Source organism: Pezoporus wallicus, unplaced genomic scaffold, assembly GCF_028554395.1.
Source record: "Pezoporus wallicus isolate ANWC-B61680 ecotype Strahan unplaced genomic scaffold, APGP_CSIRO_Pwel_v1 contig_1181, whole genome shotgun sequence".
Taxonomy (NCBI): domain Eukaryota; kingdom Metazoa; phylum Chordata; class Aves; order Psittaciformes; family Psittacidae; genus Pezoporus; species Pezoporus wallicus.
This window is the reverse complement of record NW_026641428.1, coordinates 3,161,604-3,186,730: the sequence shown is the minus strand read 5'-3', so window position 1 is coordinate 3,186,730 and position 25,127 is coordinate 3,161,604. Positions and strand designations below refer to the sequence as shown.

Below are 25,127 nucleotides of genomic sequence, written 5' to 3'. Positions count from 1 at the left end.
TATCTAACCTAAACTCCCCCTGTTTAAGTTTTAACCCGTTACCCCTTGTCCTATCACTACAGTCCCTAATGAAGAGTCCCTCCCCAGCATCCCTATAGGCCCCCTTCAGATACTGGAAGGCTGCTCTGAGGTCTCCACGCAGCCTTCTCTTCTCCAGGCTGAACAGCCCCAACTTTCTCAGCCTGTCTTCATATGGGAGGTGCTCAAGTCCCCTGATCATTGTCCTCAGAATCTGTTACACCACATACAGTGTTGGCTAATATACCATGTAGGGGAGTTTTCTGGGGGAAAACCTACTATTTAACTTTTCACTGCTGCCACCTTGGTGTAGGAAAAAGCCCCTCTGCTAGTAAGAACTTTCCTTGGCTTTAAAAAAAAATTAAACGGACATGTCTGCTTGCGCTAAAAAAATCCCTGTGAGTTTTCAGCTTAAAGATAAGCAGATAATACCCATCCCCCCTCCACAATTTTATTTCTGAAAAAGAGTTGTAAGCTAAATGTACCAAATAATACTTGCATTACTTACTTTAGCTTTTAGGTACAAATAAAGTTTATGGAAAAGGATCTTGGTGACCTTCCTTTCAAGAGATATTGCTCACCCTTTTGGCTGGTGCATGTTCCCTTGATGTTGAGAGCAACAGATGTCATCCAGCTTCTGAAGGAAAAGTACCTTTTAAGAGACAGCTGCTTCTCAGTCCAGGCATGGCTGGGCAGATCTTCAGGGTCACCATTTGAGAATAGTGAATCGTTAAGATGCCACAGATGAAGTTATTACTTCTTCGGTAAATAAGGGGAGACTTTGCATTCTTGGGCTGTGTGTTCTGGAGAAAAAACATTTCTGTGTTTTCCTTAAGTGCTTTGTGTCTGACAAGAAAAACATCTGATTTTTTATAGCCATTTACTAGGACATAACAGAATCACATGATTGTGAGGGTTGGAAGAGACCTCTGGAGATGATCTAGTCTAAGCCCCCCCGTGCCCCGCCCCGCCAAGGCAGGGTCACCTAGAGCAGGTTGCACAGGAATGCATCTAGGCTGGTTTTGAATGTCTGCAGAGAAGGAGACTGCACAACCCCCCTGGCAGCCTGTTCCAGCGTTCTGCCACCCTCAACAGAAAGAAGTTCTTCCTCATGTTGAGGTGAAACTTCTTGAGCTTTAGTTTATGGGTACCACTTAAGGAGTCTATCACCACCCTCCTGGTGCCCACCTTTGAGATATTTAAATGCATTAATGAGATCCCTTCTCAGTCTCCTCTTCTCTAGACTAAACAGGCCCGGCTCCTGCAATCTCTCCTCATGAGAGATGCTCCAGACCCCTGATCATCCTTGTGGCCTGTGCTGGACTCTCTCCAGTAGCTCCTTGTCTTTCTTGTACTGAGGAGCCCAGAACTGGACATAGTATTCCAGATGTGGCCTCAGCAAGGTGGAGTAGAGGGGGAGGATCACCACCCTTGGCCTGCTGGACACACTCTTCCTGATGTACCCCAGGATACTATTGGCCTGTCTGGCCTCAAGGGCACGCTGCTGGCTCATAATCCGCTTCTCATTCACCAATACTCTATCTCATCTCTTTACTAAGCTGTGCAAAGATGCCTTTTTTTTATGTCTTTTATCATGGTGAAGAGTATTTGCCAAGAAATCAGAATCTGGTTTAGCTCAGCTGAAAAAAACAGGGTTTTGAAGTCTGTGCATACCCTTGACTGGCTGATTTTGAGGAAGAGATGGCTTGTGTAACATCAGGTTGCAGGTCCACGAGAATGTAGCTTCTGCTAGAAAATTGTTAAAAAATAAATCTTCCTCAACTGCTATTAAGTTGACCTAAAAGTGTTTCTGTACTTGGTGTCTGTGGCTCCTGTTTTGAGGGGGGGCTGCAGAGGCAGCCTCTGTGAGGAGAGCCTGGTGCTGGATATGGCCATTTCCACACAGCTCTAGTGGACCCAGCCTAGAGAAGAGTTGAGCCCCTCGGCCAAAATGGTGGCACCTGTTGGAAAACACACCCAGAAAGGGGCAAAATGCCATATGTCAGCATGAGGAGAAAAGTGTGAGAAGCAGCCCTGTGAACACCAGGGTCAGTGGAGGAAGAGAAGGAGCAGGGGCTCCAGGCGCTGGAGGAAAGATTCCTCAGTAGCCTGGGGGACAGGCCATGGTGCAGCAAGTATTTCCCTGCAGCACGTGGAGGAGTATACCAGAGCAGGTATCTGCTTGGCAGCGTGTGGAGGATACCACACCAGAGCAGGTGGATATTCCTTGAAGGAAGTGTGGCATACGGATTGCTCAGCCTGGAGCAGACTTACCTTGAAGCCCTGCAGCCTGTAGGAAAGACCCATGCTGGAGCAGGGGAAAAACGTGAGGAGTAAGGGGTGGCAGATAGCTACTGCAGTGGTGTGACCCCAGCCACCCCATTCTCTGAAACACAGCACTACACAGTTGTGTTAACACGTTTCTTTTTCACAGTAAAGTGTGTTTTAATGTTTAGGCTAGGTAAAGTGGGACTTGTTTTTCCTTTTGTCTTGTTGTGAGGTTTGTCTTAAGATGAGTTGACAAACTGTGTGCAAATTTTAGCTTTCTCCCCACACCCCTTTTTTTTTTTTGCATCATAATTGGCATCTGTTCTCTATGTCATTAATGGTACCTAATTTTCTATGAAGTATCTGACAATTAATTCTCATACTTCCTGCTACAGGGCTTTAGAATTAGAGGCAAATAATGACTGTGCCAGAAGCTTTTATTTGGATATTTTCATTGCTGTTGCCCTCTATTCTCTGTTTTTTGTTTTTTTTTTTCTCATGTTCTCCTAGGATCTTCTTGTTCAAGAGCCTAAAAGCATTTAAAGTTTACAGAATGAAAAGATGGCACAAGCGATGCTGGTACCACCAGGATCTGGCAGCTTCTTCTGTTTCACCAAAGAATCTCTTGCAGCTATCGAAAAACGTATTGCTGATGAAAAAACTCATGATGACGAGCATAAAGATGATGGTGGTCATGAGGAAGATCACCCAAAGCCAAGTCCTGACTTAGAGGCAGGAAAGACACTGCCATTTATTTATGGTGATATTCCTCCGGGAATGGTATCTGTGCCCCTGGAGGACCTGGATCCATATTATATCAATAAAAAAGTAAGTATTTTATATTAAGAGTGTAATTAGAACAGTCCTGTTGAACTATAAAGTGATAAATGCTCTGGTGTGGAGGTAGTCAGAAGCCCTGGTTGAAAGTATTATGCAGTGTGTGATATCACCTTAATTACTTGAGTACACTAAATATGACTGTAACTCTTCTGCTTAATAAGCTTTTCTTTTAATGTCTGCGGTTTCCTATGATGATAGTTTGAGTTAGTGGATTTGGTTTAGATGTCCTAAAATCTCTTCAAATCTGATTGAATGCAGATACATTTGAAAACTTCCTCTGTCTGCCTACTCTGTTCCTGGGGTTTCTAGGAAACATAGACAGTACCTGAGATCTATTTCAGTAAGGTAATCTTTGGAAAAAGTGCTCGTTCAGTCATGTGCCAAAATGGTTAATTGTCAAACTTTCCTTGAAATCTCATAGAAATACTTGTTTTGTAAAAAGTTAACTGTTAAACACTGTCTGGCTAGGAGTGACATAAGTAAAAAGAATAAATATTGTCATCACATACATGTCAGCTTCATATGATGTGATTTAAGTGGATTGGTAAGAGTTTGTATCACAGATATGTTTTCTTAGAATTTGCTTCAGGGCCACTGCAACTATTCTGAGTCTCATGGGAAGATTTGATTTTTCTGACCAGTTATGTTTCTTCTGATGGTTTTTAATACCAGTTCTCCAGCAATTGCTCCCTGGACTGCCCCATGAGCAACATGAAGACAGTACACTAGTAGGATAATTTGAGGTCATATGACCTCAATAATAATATGTTACAGAGCAAGGAGGTTCTTCAAAGTTGTTACATCATTCCTCTTAGAGTGACTTTATATCTGCATGGATGAGAAGTTTTCCCAGAAATTTCATATAAGTGATGTGGGTTTTTTAATGTAAAAGAGGATTTGTGGCTCAGTATCGGTTCAGCAAAATAGCATAAAACTAACATTGATGCCAGTAGCATGACACTCATTTCTCACATGGGACTGAGTGTAAGGACTAAAACTGTGTACTTTGTGTTTTAATATTTGGTCTATGGTACATGCCCAATATAGACCTGAAGACAAAATCTAAACTTATATATATGTACTGCAGTGCGACTCAGTTTCTTTTGTAGGTAAAATGAAAACAAAAGGAGAAAAGAGCAAGGGTGGTGACTTTGGCAAGTACAGATGAAGAAAATATGTTTTTATGTAGGCAGAAGTGGAATATAAGCAGTGAGTGGTTATTTTATTGTGTAAATCAATAAAATGCTTGCAGAATTAAAAACAGGACAGGTTCTTGAAATCAAGTGCTAGATAATCAACAGATGAGTAACTCGCATGCAGGTGACCAAAGAGCTATATTATCTCTCTGTAAGAAGCAGTGAAGTTAAAAGTAGTGGGGTTTTTGTACAGCATATTGAAGACTAATAATCAGATGTAGGTTTTTTTAGTTAGTTTAGGTTTTGTTATTGCAACTTCATGAATGCTACTGTCAAATTATCTATTTCTTTTACAATAGAATATCATTAGAAAACAGATTCAATGTTACTACCTTTGTATTTTCAGATACTCTCCTTCTGGGAGAATAATCATAGGAAATAGATTGAATTAAGATTTAATTAGATGACATTTTCATTTTGTCTCATAGTCAAAAAAACCTGGTTGCATAAATGGTGCAAGTGATAATTGTACATGCAGTAAAGGCAGTAAAGCCTTTGAAAGCCAAGGATATCTCACCTCAGGAGCGGTTACAGAGGACTGAAATAGTTGCTTATAAGTGTCCAAAAATGGTTAGGTGCTTTGTTTTGCTTTGCCAACTTTGACCTGAAGTGCAGGTATTACAGCTGGATTAATTTTAAATGTTAAAAATGACAATTTTTTAATGTAATAGCATAATCCTGGGAAAAGCTGAAATGCAGATTTTGTTTAAAAGTACAGACAGAGGATGTCTGGTGTTGATTTTTCATTGCTTATGTGAAAATTTAGACTGGTATTTGCTTGTAAAATTCTACTGATGTGTAAGTGCAGCCTCTATGGCAAAGTTGCTAACAGGTGTCCTTAATTTCCTATTTCCTGTCTCTCTTTTTTCTGTTTGTTTTTGTTTGTTTGTTTTTTTTGTAAGACTTTTATAGTATTGAATAAAGGGAAGACAATCTTCAGGTTCAGTGCCACACCTGCCTTGTACCTTTTATCTCCTTTCAATATTGTTAGAAGAATAGCTATTAAGATTTTGGTTCATTCATATCCTTTTCAAGTGGTTTGTTAAAAATTATTACTGGTCTTTTTTAATCTTTAATAACAATGGGGGTTTTTGTTTAGTGTTTAAATGTGTACCTACATTTAATTCTTCCTTTCAAAATGAATCAGAGCTAAGATTTGTCTCTTTAGCTTTCTGGTTAAATTCAGAGGGAGATACACAGCATGTGTGCCTAGATTACAGAGTTAGTGATATAGCCATCATTATTGTGAAACCTCTTTGCATTGTTGATGACATCATTTGCATCATTATTTGCACCATTATTTGTATTATTGATGACAAGAGTATGTTCCTTAACTATAGTCAACATTGTTCAGCATGCTCATTATGCTCACTATTTTGACAAACTGTGTTTTTATGACGTGGAGTAACCTTCCTGAGTGGGCAAAGAATGTAGAGTAAGTATACTTAAATCAGCTTGTAATTTTTTATATGGTTTAAAAACAAAAAGTTAAGAGCTAGACTATAGAGTTTTACTTACCCCCGTGTGTTATACCAGTATTCTCCTTTTTCTAGCCTGAGTTTGATCCTAGCTGCTACTCAAAGCAGCATAGACCTTCAAGGTCAAGGAAGAAAACAAGCTGTGATATTGTTATTTTTTTCCTCTGAACAATATTCTGATTAATACTCTTGTTCAGAGTGTTTGTACAACTAATGCTTTTATGCATTCTCCTTCTTGAGCTGTTCCTTCGGAATTTATATATATATATGTAAAAAAAAGAATAATAAGGCCATTCTGCCTGAAACTACTTCTTTTCATTGAGGAAGATGCTTTCTAAGGCCCTTTGAGGCATCTTCATTTTGTATAACAAAATCTAAAAGGGGTCTCTATAGTTTACAGAAGAGGAGACTGAGGGGTGACCTTATTAGTGTATATAAAAATATAAAGGGGGAGTGTCATGAGGATGGAGCCAGGCTCTACTCAGTGGCAAACAATGATAGGACAAGGGGTAATGGGTACAAACTGGAACACAAGAGGTTCCACTTAAACTTGAGAAGAAACTTCTTCTCAGTGAGGGTGACGGAACACTGGAACAGGCTGCCCAGGGAGGTTGTGGAGTCTCCTTCCCTGGAGACATTCAAAACCCGCCTGGACGCATTCCTGTGTAACATTATCTAGGTGTTCCTGCTCCGGCAGGGGGATTGGACTAGATGATCTTTCGAGGTCCCTTCCAATCTCTAGCATACTGTGATACTGTGACACACACACCCTTATTAAAGAAAATACCTCTGCTAAGGATTATTATTTGACATTCTCAAGTATACCTGGTCATCCATCAAGTGCTAGAAAACCCTAGGTTTCATTTACCTATGGATTTTTTTTTCTGACATGGCAACCATGCTGAAATTTTTATTTGAGCAAAAGTATTTTTGTGATAGTCATGATTATTATTATTATTTCTGCTGAAATTTCAAAATCTCATATGCCAGGAACTGCAAAAATGTATCAGATAAAATAAATAATTGATCCAATTATCTTGCAGAGCAGTGGTGGGAAAACAGCCGTAGTTTATGTGAGTTTGTAATTACTGTTACAGTATGTGTAACAGTCACTGGGTCCTAGTGGTTTTCCATTATGCCTGTGGTGTTGTATCACTGAAGGACAATCTTATACTTCTGCTTGGATGTTTTCTCATAGATACACTTTCACTGGAATTTATACTTTTGAGTTTCTGGTAAAAATCCTTGCAAGAGGCTTCTGTATAAATGATTTTACTTGCCTTCGTGACCCCTGGAACTGGCTTGATTTTGTTGTCATTTCCTTTGCGTAAGTATATAGTTTTTTTAAAGTAAAATATCAGATTTTTTTTTTTTTTAACCTGTAATAATTTGTTTGGGTTATTTTATCTCATGTAAAATGAATTGTAGTTGAATTGTGTTTCAACTTTTTCCATTTTAGTATTTTACACTAATGTAGCACACAGCAGAATTAGTGGACGGTCCCACAGTTTAAAAGTAGATGTTACCACTGGACAATTAATTTTAAAGAGTATTTAAACAATATAAACAGGGAAATAATTTTTAATTTACATTCAATGGAGATTCACTTAAGTGTGTGTTTCTTAGGGAAAACTTAGTTGAAACAGGAATATATGAATTGCAAGTCTTTCATTTAAAGTTCCCCTTCCAAAAATTCCAGTCGGGATTACAGGTCCAGGTAAGCAGTGTATGCTTTACCTCAATTCTGAATAACTGTGATTTAATCCTACAGGTATATAACAGAATTTGTAAACCTAGGCAATGTTTCAGCTCTTCGAACTTTCAGAGTATTGAGAGCTTTGAAAACTATTTCTGTAATTCCAGGTAAGAAGTAAATGTGTAAAATAGTAGGCACTCTACATCACCTCTGTTTAATTTTGTGTGTGCTGTCATTGTGTTTGTGTGTGGAATCCCTCACTACAGATATGTGACAGAGTTTGTGGACCTGGGCAATGTCTCAGCCTTGAGAACATTCAGAGTGCTTCGAGCTTTGAAAACAATATCAGTCATCCCAGGTGAGAGCTAGGTTAAACACTGAGGCTGACTGAAATTCGAGAGGAGCTGAACTCTTATCTTTAACAGAAGCATCCAGATTTTAGTCTTAAGTGCAATTTGATTCCCTTTTCTAATACTCTAAAATGCTCAGCCTCAGAGTTTAATACATTCTTGCATGAGAAACTGAATCACATATCCTGTGCATACTTCCATTTCATGGTGTCAAATTTGCTCTCCCACATTAAGGATCAAAATGATTTTTTTTTTATTTTTCTCTCACTAATTTTAATGTTACTGTTTATCAAAGACATTTGGGATTGAAAATTTCAGTCTGTTGTAGAAGTTGAATTCCTGACAAAAGCTCAAGATAATAAAGAGTAGCATGGGAACTGCATGGTGTATTTATTACCTTAAGATGCCTGTCTTCACCAAACTACACCTCCAGTTGAAGAGGATGCAAAAGAATGCAGTCATAAGAATTTCTACCACAGTGCAATTGTGTTCTGTTTTTGTTTGCGTAGAACCAATGTATTGGAATAGAGCACTGGCAAAGGTTTGGAGCAAGAGGCATCAAGAAGAAAATGAAATGACAAATATTCTTTACATGTAGTTTACATGTATAGAAAGCATGAATAAAAAGTTCCCTCTTCATTTGAACAGCAAGTGTTTTGGAACGTGTCACATTCATTCACGTTCATATTTTCAAATTAATTTGTCAGGAACCATAAGACTCATTGGTACTTTTTTTTTTCCTTTGGAAAATATTTTAAGACTTTTTAGAAGCTGTGCATGATATTTGTATGTTAGAGTAGTTCACGTCACATTTTAGTGTAGGTAAATATTTAATATTGTAACAAAAATCTGCTTCTCTCTGCAGGCTTGAAGACTATTGTTGGAGCCTTAATTCAGTCTGTGAAGAAGCTCTCAGATGTAATGATTTTGACTGTGTTTTGCCTGAGTGTATTTGCACTAATAGGGCTGCAGTTGTTCATGGGCAATTTGAAGAATAAATGCTTGTTCTGGCCATCAGACAATTCAACATCTTTTGAAAATTACCTAGCTCCATACTTTAATGGCACGGAGTTTGATTGGACAGCATACATTGAGAATGAAAGTAAGAAACACTTTTGCAACTTAAAAAAAAATTTGTGTTTAAACACATTCACACACAAGATTACCGTTTCATACTGTAGGTTAAAGGTAAAAAGCAATTAAATGTGATGACAAAGAGTAGGGATTTGCATGTATTTGTATCCCAAACCTATGCTGACATGCTTGTTCTGCACTTAGAAACATATTTATAGGGTTAGGTTGATTTTAGAATCACAGATTCATGCAGGTTGGACAAGATCTCCACAGTCAGCCAGACCAGCTGCTGCTTGCCTGCAGGTCCAGTTAGAGGAGTCTACTCAGTGCCATGTCCAGTCAATTTTTTAATATCTCTGAGAACTGAGATACCACAGTGTCTCTGGGCAGCCTGCCCAGTGTTTGACCTGTCTCACAGTGTCTTTTTAAAATATCAAATCTGAATTTTAAACTTTTCATAATTGCCTCTTACACTTCCAGTGTGCGCCTCTGGGAAGAGTCAGGCTCCATCTTGAGTTTTCCATGTTGTAGGCAGTGTGAAGATCCACCTACACCCTCCCATCCTCCCACCCCGATCTCAAGGCTGAACAAACCTAATTCTTTTAGCCTCTGCTTGTATCTTTAGGTTGTAAATAAGGTAGAAAAGCACTAGATAAATATCAGTGATTTCCTAGTTAAGATGTACTTTTATTATTAGGTAGATGTAAGAAATCAGTTGGTCTCTGTTAAATAAAGAACTCACTAAGCAAGTAGTGGTTCTGATAGGAAAGAAGATGGTATTCATCTTGTAGGACATACTGTTTACTAAGGGGACTGACAAAGACATCTTAATCGAGATGTTTTTCAGTAGTCTTAATCTCTGTAGACTGAAGTGATAACAGGCAGGTTCAGAAACAGACAGCTATTTTTTGTGTTTGTGTCATATTAAGTGGTAGCACCAGTAACCATGAGATGTAGTACATCATCTTCTAATTGCCAAAAATTTGATTCATTTTCGTATGTGAGTGTGTGCTGGAAGTGGATTTACGGGGTATTGCTCAGTAATTATTTGCAATAGTGTGTTTAAAGAAAAAGAAATTGGTAGAATAGTGGATGCTAGCTCCCTCCTCACTGACCCAAAAGTAAAAGCAAATACAGTTGTTACAGGCTGAGTTTTGATGTGTCATGTTTCCTTCCTTCCTTAAAAATGGACATTAAAATTCTTTTTTCTGTATTTTCAGATTTTCTTTCTATACTTCTGAATTGTTAATGTTCTCAAAATTCTGTGACTGTATTTACATTTTTTTGTGCAATCTATTATTTTAGCTGGTTTATTTGCTTAAGAAGTGTTGCAGAAATGGAGTGATGATAGTGCTTTGTGGATAATTTTGGCTGATAGCTTATATGCTGTAGAACACTTGTCAATTTTCTCTTCAGATACAGTATAGAGGTTTTCTATTTCCATTTCCCACTAAGTATCAATCTAAAACTAAACCACAGAACTAAAATCTTCAAGAATGTCATTTGCTTCCTATACTACAGCCATTGACTTTGCTGGGAGTCTCTACAGAGTGCTGATGCAGGCGAGGAAGTTCCATCTAGTTGTGTTTATATTCCTCCATTCTTATACAACCTGTTCTTAATCATTTTTATATGTCAGTTGTATTATAATTTCAGTGAACTCAGTTGTTTGTCCTCCTAGTATTATTTTTCATCGTATCATATGCTGGTCAGCTGTGAGTGAGTGTGATGCCATCTAGTGACTTTTTCTAACATATGTGCATTTTCATTGACTAAGGAACAAAGCCAGATTTACTTTTTGAAAATACATGAACAATCCACATGTCAGAGTATTGGCACCTGGCATTTAGATCAGTAGCTGAACATTCAGAGTTTTGGCGAGCTCTAAAGAATCTATGGAAATAATGGGATTATAATTTTTCTAACATTGTGTAAGTACTGCTATTGAATGGTAGGATTTTGGCATTACTAGGCTTGATGTAAGTGTTCGGTTTGCAATCCTCCTATCTTCATATATTCTTCATCATAGTTTCTGACTAAGAAGTTTTTTACCCTTTTAAACCCCAAGCCTTTTGTCAGGGTCTTTGCCAGCCTGCTGTCTTACTTTCACCTTGCTCTCTGTCTGCCAAGACCCCCCAGTGTCTCTTCTGCAGAGCTACTCCCCAGCCAGCAAAGCCCCCAGCCTGTATCACTCCAAGGGGCTCCTCCTTCCCAGGGACACAACTCTGCATTTGTCTTTGCTGAATTTTCTGTCTCCTGTCAGCCCTTTCCTCCAGCCTACATAGATCCCTCTGAATGGGGATTACTTCTTCCCTAATTAGTTACCATCTTTCTATCTGTATTCTTTTTATTTGTTTTAAAGGACAACATAGTTTGTCATTCTTTTATTTCTGAAGCCTACAACCTTATAATTAAAAGAAAAATTCTGTAAATTAGTTTACAGTACAGCAGCTGTTACAACATTGTCATTGGAACATCCATCTTCCTTTTAAATGCTACCTCCATATTTTAATCACAGGATGTTCTAGTTAATAATTGCCAATGTTAGCCAGCCATTGTAAATAGTTCCATTTTAAATGAGGTAGGCTTTAATTATCTGATTACAGTCTACCTACTGAATAAGCAAAAGAGTTCTAGGCTTTGTGCTTTATTTCTCTGACTTACTAAACATCAGATTTTGGAAGGATATTCAGTATTTGCTATAAAATAAATGACTATGCAATTTATGTTTAAATGTTCTAATCATTGTTCTAGGATTTCTTTTTTGCGTCGTGTTTTTATTTTATTCTTTAATTTTGTAACTTTACTTACCAGTATGGATGTGCCTGTATTTGAACCCCTTATTGGGAAAACACGAATGGGAGATTATGAACATTCAAACCATGGTAACTTGGACATAGGTTCATCCTCACAAAAAAACCTGCCAAAACCTCCTGCTGATAATAATCATGTTGCTTCCTGTTTTTTCTTTAGGTAATTTCTATCGCTTAAAAGGACAAAAGGATTATCTACTTTGTGGCAATAGCTCAGATGCAGGGTAAGGTACACTGAAAATTGCATTCTACCTGTCTAACCAAAGTGCAAAACACATCACTCTAAACTTGAGAAGCTAATTTAGCTGCCTGACTTCACATTAATGTGTGGTCATGGTTTGTAGTAAGTAAAAATTTGAATGAATAAAAATGTCAAATCAGACAATACTTTGCTGTAAATTCCTTTAAAAACCTCTTATGTAAATAGAAAAATTGCATTTCAGGGAATCAGTCCATCCCTTTGTTTTGGTTTGTTATTTCTTCAAAACAGATATACTTAAGTCTTTTTTGGTAAACATTTCATGTATATATATATATAAGTAACTATCAGGTAACTTTATGTGTGTATGTAAATATGCATCAAGTGTACATGCACATACATGAAAAGAAATATTTATAGTATTTTTCTATAGTGGTTTTGGAGGCAAGAACCTCTTCTACTGTTTAGGACTAGAATCGTAACTGAAACAGTGTGCTTACAGTTGATACCAAGATTGGATCACCTAATACATAAACTGATACGTACAATTTTAGGAGATAAAAGTATTGCTATGGTGGTATTTGCTGTTGAGGAATTGGCAGAATTTGTTAATTTGACTTGACCAATTCAGAGACTTGAGGAAACCAAGAAATCTGGTAGGCCAACCCTGCTGAGAGATAGAATTCAGCATAAAAATATGTATACTGACTTTCTGTTTTTTTGCATGAAATTATTCACCATATGGAGTCTCTGTGTTAAGTAAATACATTGTTTCCGTGGAAGACATATCTGCAGAGGTCATACCAAACTCTTGGGAATAAGTTTTATTTTGTATTTAATGGTGAAAGAAGGTAGGAATAAAGATTTTCGTTTACTTTTTTCCTCTTTTCTGGCTTTTTAAAAAACACTCTTTTCATTTTCCCACTAAATTTTAAAATATTGTAAGCTGCAAATAGATGCCTAAGGTACAATAACTTAAAAACAAATGTAGTATTATATATTGTTTTGTTTTTTATATAGATTGCTTTACTTTTTTTTTTTGCTCTCTTAGTAAATGTCCAGAAAAGTTTATCTGTGTGAAAGCTGGTAGAAATCCCAACTATGGATACACAAGTTTTGATACATTCAGTTGGGCATTCTTGTCACTGTTTCGACTTATGACACAGGACTACTGGGAAAATCTTTATCAGCTGGTGAGTGTATAGTAAAAATTGTGGTTAGTGTCTTATTGTCCCCAAATTAAACATGGAAAGGCCATTCATAATTATATTTCATACCATTGTTGTTGTTTGCAATTGAAAATCAATTTGTGAAGAGAGTCAAATTCAGTTGCAGAATTAAGCAGACATGGGCACTTACTACAGAATCTCACATGATTTCTGAAGAGGCCCATGAGGTTTTTTGATCTTTAATTTTTGCTATGTATTTTTCATTTTGTGCCTCATGATAGGATCTTATATTCAAAAACTTTAATACTGAGTTTAAATTGTAAAAATAATTCCATGACAGCAAAATCTGCATCTAAGTTTTTGTACTGGAAATCCTGTTTTTCATAACTAAGAATGTGTGTCTTCTATAAATTACTTTCCTTACCATAGATTTTCATACATAGTGTGTGAAAATCTGTTAATAAATATTGTCTTCTAATTATTTAATCAATTGTGCCATCTTTAATTCTTTTGGTTTTTTCATGGGGAAAGCATACTCGCGCACGGTAAGCGTACTAAGCATCCAACCTGTGATACGTGATTCATATTAAAGGCTCTGATTCCACATTCTTTTCAAGATTATTAGGCATTAAAAGAGCTTTGTCTCAAAGCAGCATTATCCTTAAATATGTTTTTAACATACATGAATGCTCCCTTTTTTTGATTATTTTGTAATTCGGAAAGCTTGTATGATCTTATTACAGAAGAGCAGCTCAATAATAGTTTTGCACTTTTCAAATTAAGTAAATGCTTGTGAATTGTAGAACTGATGCATGTCTTTACCAGATGGATCATTTCTCTTCTTCTCTTATAGACGCTACGAGCTGTTGGCAAAGCATACATGATATTTTTCGTTCTGGTAATTTTTCTGGGTTCTTTTTATCTGATTAACTTAATTTTGGCTGTGGTTGCCATGGCCTATGAAGAACAAAATCAAGCAACTCTGGTTGAAGCAGAACAGAGGGAGGCAGACTTGCAGCAGATGCTTGAACAGCTGAAGCAGCAGCAAGAAGCAGCTCAGGTATTTTCTAACAAGAGTTTGAATTTTAGTATATGCCATTGCATGCTGTTTGTTCAAACCTGAACCAATAATTCAGTTAAAAAAAATTAGAATTTAAATGATTTTTATCCTTAAATTTCTGAATAATTTTTTGCTACCTGTACTGCCACCAGTGAATTAAAGACTGGAAGTAGTATCCGTAAGTTTTTTCCAAAGAACATCTTAAGGAAGCTGTTACTTACAATAACAGTAAAAATTAGCTTATTAAATTGATACAGATTGAAGTATGACTTTATTTAGCTCTTTTGTTTGCAATGGAATTCAATCTAATTGATAAATTTAGTAATTTTCAGTTATTTTTCTCATGAACTTTGTGGGTATATGCAGTGCCTTCTGACTTCATGATGTGGATGTAAAACAGCTTAATTTGAATGGCAGCTTTCATAACTGCCCTTTAATTTTAACTCATATTGCAGAATTTCATTAGAAGGCTTTCACAAATCCATATAGGCCTTTGTCAAACATCTAGAAGTAATTTGCTATAAATCTTAGGAACGATGACTATAGCTTCCTTTAAAAAATGGTGTGATTTGTAAATCATCATGTTAAATAATTGCTGTGTCAGGCAATAGCAGCTGCAGCAGAGATGACTGAGTACAGCGGTGAAAGTGGGATTGGTGGACCCTCAGATAGTTCTTCAGAAGCATCCAGGATTAGCTCAAAAAGTGCCAAAGAGAGAAGAAATAGAAGGAAGAAAAGAAGGCAGAAGGAGTTCTCTGGAGATGAGGATGACATGAAGGATGAAAAGGTTCCAAAATCTGAATCAGATGGCAGTATCAGAAAGAAAGGTTTCCGTTTCTCTTTGGATGGGAACAGACTTGCTTATGGGAAGCCGTTCACATCACCGCACCAGGTACTGTGAATAGTGCAGTTGTTATTTTGGGGTTTGTAAGGTAACCATAACATCCAACAAACTTCACCTCAGCAAAGTAATGCAACCAAGAAGAAGTAATGTTGCATCGTTCTAAATCTTGACTTAATGTTATTATTTTCTAGATTTTACCTAAGCAAGTTTTTTGATTTCTCTCTCACTTTGTTTAGGATGTGGTGGGTCTTACGATGCACAGCAGCATTGTGTTTTCCCTAGTTCACTTGAAATAGGAATCCCTTATTAATTAATAAAAGGAAATTTTTAATATATCAGTGTAGAAGACTAAGGGTATTGACACTTTCTAATATAATGCATGATCTCTGTGGATCATTATAAGTTCTAGAAGTCCTGATTTTTCTCTTTAATACACAGGTGGAAGCTCCTATGGCCTTATGCATGTTCATTCTTTTCTCTCCAATAATTGTTTAGGTATGTGAATGGGTAAATTTACAGTATGACTTGCAACTCTAGGGCACATTTCAAATGTACCTAGGGCACTGTATTAAAAATAACGCTATCAGATTCTTGGGGGACATATTTTATGATTTTTTTTATACATAGGTATGCAGTAAATCTATGTATGCATTTTGTTTATGTTTCCTTTGCAGTCTTTACTGAGTGTTCGTGGTTCCCTATTTTCTCCCAGACGTAGTAGCAGAACAAGTCTCTTCAGTTTTAGAGAATACGGAAGAGATATAGGATCTGAAAATGACTTTGCTGATGATGAGCACAGCACATTTGAGGATACTGGGAGCAGAAGAGGTTCTCTCTTTTTGCCACGCAGGCATGGTGAACGGCGCAGTAGTAACATTAGTCAGGCCAGTAGACCCTCAAGAAGGCTGGCAGTGTTTCCAGTGAATGGGAAGATGCACAGCACTGTGGATTGCAATGGGGTGGTTTCCTTAGTGGATGGACCACCAAATCTGTTGTTGCCTACTGGACAGCTTCTGCCAGAGGTGATAATAGATAAACCGACAACTGATGACAATGTAAGAAAGTTTAAAATTGCTCCATGTTTTATGACCTCTATTGCACCAGACAATGTTTTAGTGGAGTTAAATGGTTTGAAAATGAATGAGAACTTGTGAATGCTTTTGCATATCTTACTGTAGTGGAATGGGTTTAGGGTGATTCAGTCAAGAGTGAGAAGCTGAAGCATGAAAATGAAAGAGGGCAAAGTAGCGCATTTTTATATACCCACAGAGCAAGGATATGCCTACACCTGCTTAGTGAAACAAATTAGTAATGTTCAATTGCTAAATTTGGCCTAGAACCCAAAATGGGGTGCTCAGCTTTCTACACATTCTGCAGATTGTTTTTACACATTCTGCAGATTGTTTTGTTGTCTTCATATGTTTTCTTTCCTTATAGTTTTAGCTTCTTTAAAAAATGTATTTCCTAGCTCTCTATTAATAATCTGCTGGTCCTGCTTTTCCCCTCTGTCCATATATTTGGTATTGTGCAAGTCGTGCAGTCTTAAAGATGATGTTGACATGTTGGAAGTTCTGAAACCCTTTTTTTTTCTCCTGAGTCTGAGAAATGAGCTGAGTTTCCCACTGCCTTGGATCAAGGTGTAGCTTAAAAAAAGAAAAAAGAAAGTACACGCAAATTAATGTTTCTCCTTCTGTCAGTTTTTCCGTTTCCCCCAGTCTGCTTTAGGAATGGATCAGAAGGATCTGTTGCATATGTTTTCCTAGAAATTTTTATTGAAACAAAAAATTTTTACCTGGGTCACAGCATCTGAAAGTACATCAGCCAGATTCCTTGCACTTACAATCCTCTTGTAGTTCATTACGCTTTCATTTTCCTGCCTTATTTAATTTACTGAAAAAAAATCTGCCTATGCTCATACGTTCAAAAATTCTTTATAACTGAGGTGTGTTCATTGACACAACGTAGCTTTCAATTTTTTTTAATAAAATACCTAAAAAAGAGTATTCATTTTTTTTTGGGTCACCCAGATTTTTTCTATTTCTTCAGTAGAAATTAATAACATAAATTGGAGATGATAGTTATTAAATGTTAAAGTTAACTTTTAAATTAGTTTCGAATATGTATGGACATTAAGACTAATTTTTTTAATCTTTTTATTTTTAAATGAACTCTAGAAAGTAACTTATTGCAGAAAACTTCCTAATATAAATCACTTATTATAAATATCTTGTGAATTGAACTAGTTCAACAGTGAAATATTGGTAGAAAAAGCATGGAACTGAGAACTGGGAATTTTTAATCAGTCTGGGTTTGTTTCCTCGACTGTGGTCTCCTTCAGTATTTCTTTATGTCTAATGGCGAGCTAATGCTAGTTAACTATAATGTGATTATAATCTGAGAATTAAATATAAAAATCATTCTATGGTATTTTATACCTATTAACAGTATTCAGAAATATAACATGAAAACAGCAATTTAGAAAAAATACTAGATTTATATGTATAATAGAAGAAAAATCTGATACAGCAGCACGTAAAGGCTTTGTATACTATGAGTTCATTGAAACAGAAGTCTTTGACAACTGTTTTGTAGTATTTCTAATATTGATTTTAATCCCCTGCTTTGTTTCTATAGAGCACTACTACAGAAACAGAAATAAAAAAGAGGTCTACAAGTTCCTATCAGATACCAGTGGAGTTGCTGGAGGACCCTGATTTAAGGGAAAGAGCCATGAGTATAGCTGGCATTATCACAAATACAATGGAAGGTGTGTCATAAGTGCAGATGTGCTACCTTAGAACAGTAACTCTACAAGTGAAGGCAATCAGGAAACCTAAAGCTGCAGTTCTTATTCCCTTGTCTTCGGTGTTATCTTGCAGGCTGAAACACCTTGGCCTTTTTTGTTTGTTTGTTTTTTAAGAAAGATACTACTTTCTGTAGAGAACTTGATATTTTGCAGGATATAAATTCATTAAATAGTGATAAAAATGAAAAAACACAACCCTTCAGCAGAAACAGAAGGCTGAGGGGAGACCGTATAGCAGTCTTCCAATACCTAAAGGGGACTACAAGAAATCTGGAGAGGGACATTTTACAAGGGCATGTAGTAACAGGACAAGGGGGAATGACTTTAAGCTGACAGAGATTTGGATTAGATGTTAGGAAAAAATTCTTCACTGTGAGGGTGGTAAGGCACTGGAACAGGTTGCCCAGAGAACTGGCTGCCCCATCCCTGGAAGTAGAGGCAAGTTGGATGGGGCTTTGAGCAACCTGGTTTGGTGGAAGATGCACCTGTCCATGACAGGGGAGTTGGAACTGGATGAGCTTTAAGGTCCCTTCCAACCTGAACCATTCTAATAATTGTAACTGTGAATGTTATTGACATAGTCTCAGAATAGCTTGAAGGTATTATATCACAATGCGAATATGGAAGATAAAAAATATATTAGCCATTGCAAATACACAGACTGGATAAATGAACAAAAGTGCATGTACATAATGAAAAAAGAAATTAAGCAGTCAAAACATCTTCTATTTAAAGAAAATGTTTCTAATAGAATAAGAAACATGTTCTAATTGAAATAGATAACATGTATGTGTTTTGTACTAGTTATTCATGTTTAGCAATACAGATATTGGAAGAAATACCTTGTGATAAATTTTCTACTGTATTGTAAAAATGTGACAGTGAATTAAGGGCCAGGCCTTAGTTAATAAGGAGAACAAAATTTGCAGGAAGATTATTTAGAACAGTGAAATTATTACTAGTGAAATTCTTGATAAAGTTTGAACAGTTTTCAAACACCTAGTCGTGGTAAAATTAGCCTTATTTTTCCTGAAGATAAGTATTTGAACATTTGAGAGGACTCTGAACTTGGAAGTTGTAAAGAGAAAGCTGTCCCTAAATGTAAGCATAAATATTTTAGTTTTTTTTTGTAACAGCATCATATGATATTAAAAATAGATAACTTTATCAATTATTAGCTCAAAATTCTTGAGGTTTTTCTCTAAGTCTTCTGAAATCTGAGGAAGTTTCTCCAAACATCCTTAATGGATCCATGGGTAAAGATTAAACCCTGAGAAAGCAGATAAACAAACTCTATCTTCGCTTCCTCCAAATCATTGTTCACTTTTTTTTTTTCCCCTACAGAACTTGAAGAATCCAGACAAAAATGTCCACCTTGCTGGTATAAGTTTGCCCACACTTTCTTAATTTGGAATTGTTGGGAGCCCTGGTTAAAAGTGAAGAATATAGTTGAATTTATTGTAATGGATCCACTTGTTGACCTAGTTATAACTGTTTGCATAATTTTAAACACGCTGTTTATGGCCATGGAACATTACCCAATGACTAACAATTTCTGTATTGTGCTTAAAATAGGAAATCAGGTAAGTTCCCTAGTGGACACAGCCTCTAGGTTGGGTTTGAGGTGGTTGGTTCATTTGTTTTATAATGGCAATAATATAGATCATGTTATCTAGTATAGTTTTTAACCCATGTTTGTTGTGAAAAATAGTTCTGTTGATTATGGTGTAACAAAATAATAAAACAATTTTGTTATTAGAATATATAAAATTCTGGTACATGTTGAGATTGTATTCAGGTTTAAGTCTAGAGTTGTTAATGTGTCAACATTTTAATTTTAGGCTTATATTTTTAGCCAGTATCAACATAGTTCAATGTTTTCACCTTAACCAGGAGTCAGAGAGCATTATCTATGGAAAGTAATCATGTCGCTGTTTAAAATAAATTCAGGATGTGTTTGAGGAGAAAGACAGGGGAGATGAATAGGTGAGGAACAGTGACTGTTGCAGACATCTTGTCTGTCTTGTGATCCTGCCTGTGTGTTTTACCCAGGAAGTACAACCATTTTTTCCTGTCATATTTAATATTAATGTAATTTTGAGCCCTGTGAGTGTAAGAATTTGTGTTTACTCCCAGTCAGCTAAAATGTCACTGTACTACATGTGTAGTTTCAGCAGTTGATTGTTTGCTTTTTGAGCTGTGTAGCACTCTCTTTTAAGAACTGTCAAATGCTCCTGGGTTGTTTTGTTTTGTTTTTAAGTTTGCTCATCTTCCCAGGAAAAGATAACAATTTATGCAGTTCTGGAGATACTGGTGGTCATAAATCTGCAGTAAACACAACAAATTATTTAAGAGGCATTTGCTTTCTGCTTCAGGTAGTGTCAGAGACATTGAGAGGCAGAAAGGAGCTTTAGTTTAAGTATGAGCCTTGGCATTATTGGCCTTTTGTTTTGTTGTTGTTTTTTTTTCAGCTAGAGAGAGAAGATGTGCTTACGTTATCTAGAATCATAGAATAGTTAGGGTTGGAAAGGACCTTAAGATCATCTAATTCCAACACCCCTGACATGGGCAGGGACACCTCACACTAAACCATGCCACCCAAGGCTCTCTCCAACCTGGCCTTGAATGCCGCCAGGGATGCAGCATACACAACCTCCCTGGGCAACCATTCCAGTGCCTCACCACCTGTCCTGGGTTCAGCAGTAGCAGTCAAGAATTTCCTCCTCATATCCAATCTAAACTTCCCCTGTTTAAGTTTTAACCCGTTACCCCTTGGTCCTATCACTGCAGTCCCTAATGAAAAGTCCCTCCCCAGCATCTCTATAGGCCCCCTTCAGATACTGGAAGGCTGCTCTGAGGTCTCCACGCAGCCTTCTCTTCTCCAGGCTGAACAGCCCCAACTTTCTCAGCCTGTCTTCATATGGAAGGGGCTCCAGTCCCCTGATCGTCCTCATGGCCCTCCTCTGGACTTGTCCAACAGTTCCATGTCCTTTTTATGTTGAGGACACCAGAACTCCACACAATACTCCAGGTGAGGTCTCACGAGAGCAGAGTAGATGGGCAGGATCACCCCCTTCGACCTGCTGGTCACGCTCCTTTTGATGCAGCCCAGGATACAGTTGGTTTCTGAGCTTTGAGGGTACACTGAAGCCAGCTCATGTTCATTTTCCAATCAACCAACACCCCCAAGTCCTTCTCTGCAGGGCTGCTCTGAATCTCTTCTTTGCCCAACCTGTAGCTGTGCCTGATTGCTCCAACCCAGGTGTAGGACCTTGCACTTGGCATGGTTATACTTCATGAAGTTGGCATCAGTCCACCTCACAAGTGTGTCAGGGGCCCTCTGGATGGCATTCCTTCCCTCCAGCGTATCAACCGAACCACTCAGCTTGATGTCATTGGCAAACTTGCTGAGGGTGCTCTCAATCCCACTGTCCATGTCAGTGACAAAGATGTTGAACAATTTAAGGTCTCATGAAAACTCTTAAGAGTGCATCACTCCCCAATTCATGATCAGTTCATGTTTTTTCACACACCTTTAATTTAAAGCAGCTTCCATTGTGGCAAAAGCAAGTTTTCTTATCTTGCTGAGAAAAGTTCTTTAATTAGATGGGCAGCAAATATGAGGAGCAAACAGGAAGCCTGTTAGGAATAGTTTATTCTTCACTAGTCACTAAACATGTCTCAGGTTTAACTTCAGTTAATAGTGTTATGCTATAGCTCATTTTAATGTTGTCACTTTTCCTGTGAGCTTCTGCTTCTGTTAATTTTCTCTACTGACATTCTGCTGTAAGAGGAATTGTTACTTCTTCAGTGTTCTTTATGTGCTGATTCAACTTACTCATCTATAAAGTAACAATAAACATTCTTCCTTCAGGTTTTTACTGGAATTTTTGCAGCAGAAATGGTTCTCAAGATAATTGCCATGCATCCTTTTTATTATTTCCAAGTTGGCTGGAATATTTTTGATAGTTTTATAGTTGCCCTTAGTTTGGTGGAGCTTTTTCTGTCAAATGTGGATGGATTATCCGTTCTGCGATCATTCAGATTGGTAAAGAAATAAGTGATTATAATATATCTGTGTTAATTAATTCATTATTTTTATTTTAATTGTATTAATGTAAATAAGACATTTCAGTAATATGTGTATTTTTTGCTAAGTGTTTTAAAAACATGTTTTAAAAAATTATGTTATCACTGAGTAGTGTGTGCCATTTTAAGGTTCAGAAGCAACTAAGTATTTTTCAAGGGAAAGCTGTATTTTTTTTATAATTGTTTGGACACAGATGGGTAAAGCACAGTGACATGTACGATTTATTTAATGCCTATTGAGAGATATAAACAAAACATTTGTCGTCTTCTGTCTGCTTTGATATCTGGAAATTGCAAGACTAGAAATGTTCTTTTAGATGCAGAAATTATAAAATACATATTTTTCAATTTAAAAAGATTGGGGTTTTTTTTTCTTATTTTTTTTCTTCCTTCCTGGCAAAATAAAGTATGCTTTATTTTATTAGAAAAAAATAAAAATAAAAATGAGAAATTAACTATGAGACATTTTTAACCTGTGATGTCTTTCCATTTTGCATTTCCATTTTGCTTTATCTGAAAACAAAAAATATTTAATACCTTTTTTTATTTCAGATGGATTATGGCTTATAAGTAGTATCAATTATATTTTTTCCCCTTCATTATTTAAAATGTTTAACCTAGAGCTTGTGTTGGGCTTTTTTTTTCTCCAGACTGTGGAGGCAGTATTTTTTTGGAACACCATTTTTTGAGAATTTCTTAATCCTTTATTTTCTGTCAGTAGAATGCTGTTGAGCTTTCTTGTGGTTTTTGCTTTTGTATTTGGCATTTTTTTTAATGTGATTTGTTTCTGCACGTAATTGTTGATGTGTATGCCATGTTCAGAATTTACTATCTGAACAAATTCAACCACTGTGCTGTTTCTTTCATGTAGAAAAGAATACAGACATGCTGTACAAAAATGAGCAAAGTCTAAAATGTATTAGGCTTTAGAAATGTGGATTTTGTGAAACTCCTGTTTCTGTGTAAATTATGGCTGTTGTCATCATGCTGAAGTTCCTTATTGTCATTGCTGAGAGTCACTTGTTCATAATCTGTTGTTTATTTCTTTACCATTTTTGTAACTACTGCAAATAACATCTCTGTCTTTTTTGTTTTTCAGTTGCGAGTTTTCAAATTGGCAAAATCTTGGCCAACTCTAAATATGCTGATTAAGATTATTGGCAACTCAGTGGGGGCTCTGGGGAACCTGACCCTGGTGCTGGCCATCATTGTGTTCATTTTCGCTGTGGTTGGGATGCAGCTGTTTGGGAAAAGCTATAAGGAGTATGTCTGCAATATCTCTGACAGCTGTGAACTTCCACGTTGGCACATGCATGATTTTTTCCACTCTTTCCTGATTGTATTCCGAGTGCTGTGTGGAGAATGGATAGAAACAATGTGGGACTGCATGCAGGTTGCAGGCCAACCCATGTGCCTTACGGTCTTCATGATGGTCATGGTGATTGGAAACCTAGTGGTATGTAGCCAAAATAATTTGAGAATTCATTTAGAGTAAGAACGGTAACAGAACCAGTAATGAATTTTTAAAGCATCATTAAATGTGTTATTTAAATATGGGTTTTATTATTTTTGTTATGAGTATAGGTGCTGAAATAGTTTTCTGTTTGTTAGATTTTTGATCCTATATGGGATTTTTTTTTCCACTTTCTCTGTTCTATCAAAATGACTGCTTTAACGTTCTTAGGCTGTGAAATGTAAGCCATATTGAGCCTTGCTTACTGCACAGCTAACTTTTTATACAACTTGAGTCAAGAAACTTGAACAGGAAGGCAGAAGTTCTGCAGAAAAAGGAGATTCAGATACTTTTTCACCCCTTCAACTTTTTGCTTCTGGTCTTTTAATTGATATTTACACAGACTTCTAGAGCAGTCTGTACTATATCTACCTCTTTCAGAGGAAAGCATCAGATCTGTACATTAACAGTTTCTACATTATTGTACACAAACCTGTCTTTAAAATTTTTATGTTCATTAACTCACCAGTATCTGAGGCCTTCATTTCTCTGCCTCTTGCTCTGCTTTTCTCATTGCCTGCTGAGTCTTCCACTATTAGTCTACATCTTTTCTTTATGCAACTTTCAATAGCAAAAGAGATTTTAAATTAACCATCCTGCCAGCATTCTTTAGGAATAAAATTTCCAACAAGAATAAACTAACTGTCTTTAAACCAGTCATGTATTACTACCAGTAAAACAGCCACTTGCTTCAGGATTTTCTACAGATCTGTTTTTTTTAGAGAGCTGTTTGGTTGACCAAAATAAAATGTCCTCCTTGCATAGTTTTCTAAACCAGAAGACAGAAGTTTGTGGAATGAAGTATCCATCTCTGATTTGTTGTTTGGTTTTTGTTGTTTTTTTTTTCTTTCACAGTATTTACTGTGTTGTGATTTTATACCTTAGCTCTAGCAGAATTTCTTTCATGAGCAATCTCTGCTGTATATTCAGGGCTCTGTTATCCAGTTGTCTCTCTATGTTCCTTAAGCATAGTTTTATTCTGTTGCCTTCAAAGCTGAACAGAAGAGCTGATGTGAAGGCTTTTAAGAGTTGATATTCCGCTGCTTTGGCTATCCTAGTACCATTTGAGCTACTGGTAAACTCTGGGCTTATATAAATGATACCTGTTCTATGTTTTGTCCTGCTGAATGAAGAGGATGATTTGTGGGTTAGGAGATACGGTGTTCTTCACATTTTTTAAGTTACCTACAGCAAAATATCTGTGTGAGTTTGTTTAAGAAAGCTCTTTTCTGCACATATGAAATATGTGTTCTGTTGAAGAGTGCTTTCTTGTCCAGAGAAGTAAACATTTTTGATCTGTTCAGTTAGTACAAAAGAATCGTTTATTTCTGACCTTCTACAAGCATAGAAGGGTAGGTGTTGTACTTAAAATGCATTTATATTTTATCTACTGCATATTTTCCAAATCATATACAGCAAAGGAAAACATGAACCCTGAGTTAATAATGGTGATAGAAGAAGCATGTGGATGAAATTCACATGTATTGTCTTTTTTTGTCTTTTTTTTTTTGTTTTGGGGATTTTTAGGTATTGAACCTTTTTCTGGCCTTGCTGCTGAGTTCATTTAGTTCAGACAGCCTTTCTCCTACAGAGGATGATAATGAAATGAACAACTTACAGATTGCTGTTGCAAGAATTCAGAAGGGAATAGATTATGTGAAGAAAAAAGCAGGTGAATGTGTCCGAAAAGCATGTTGGGGGAAACAAGCTGCTG

The 25,127-nt window shown here is 36.7% G+C and overlaps 1 long non-coding RNA gene across 1 annotated transcript in view; it reads right to left on the bottom strand.

The window, feature by feature from the left end:
* Nucleotides 1–25,127, bottom strand: part of LOC130607074 (uncharacterized) — an 81,786-nt gene that overhangs the window by 5,355 nt on the left and 51,304 nt on the right. Inside the window, exon 2 of the long non-coding RNA XR_008974155.1 lies at nt 5,841–5,915. This is a non-coding gene — a long non-coding RNA (uncharacterized LOC130607074). The remainder of the gene's footprint in view (nt 1–5,840; nt 5,916–25,127) is intronic.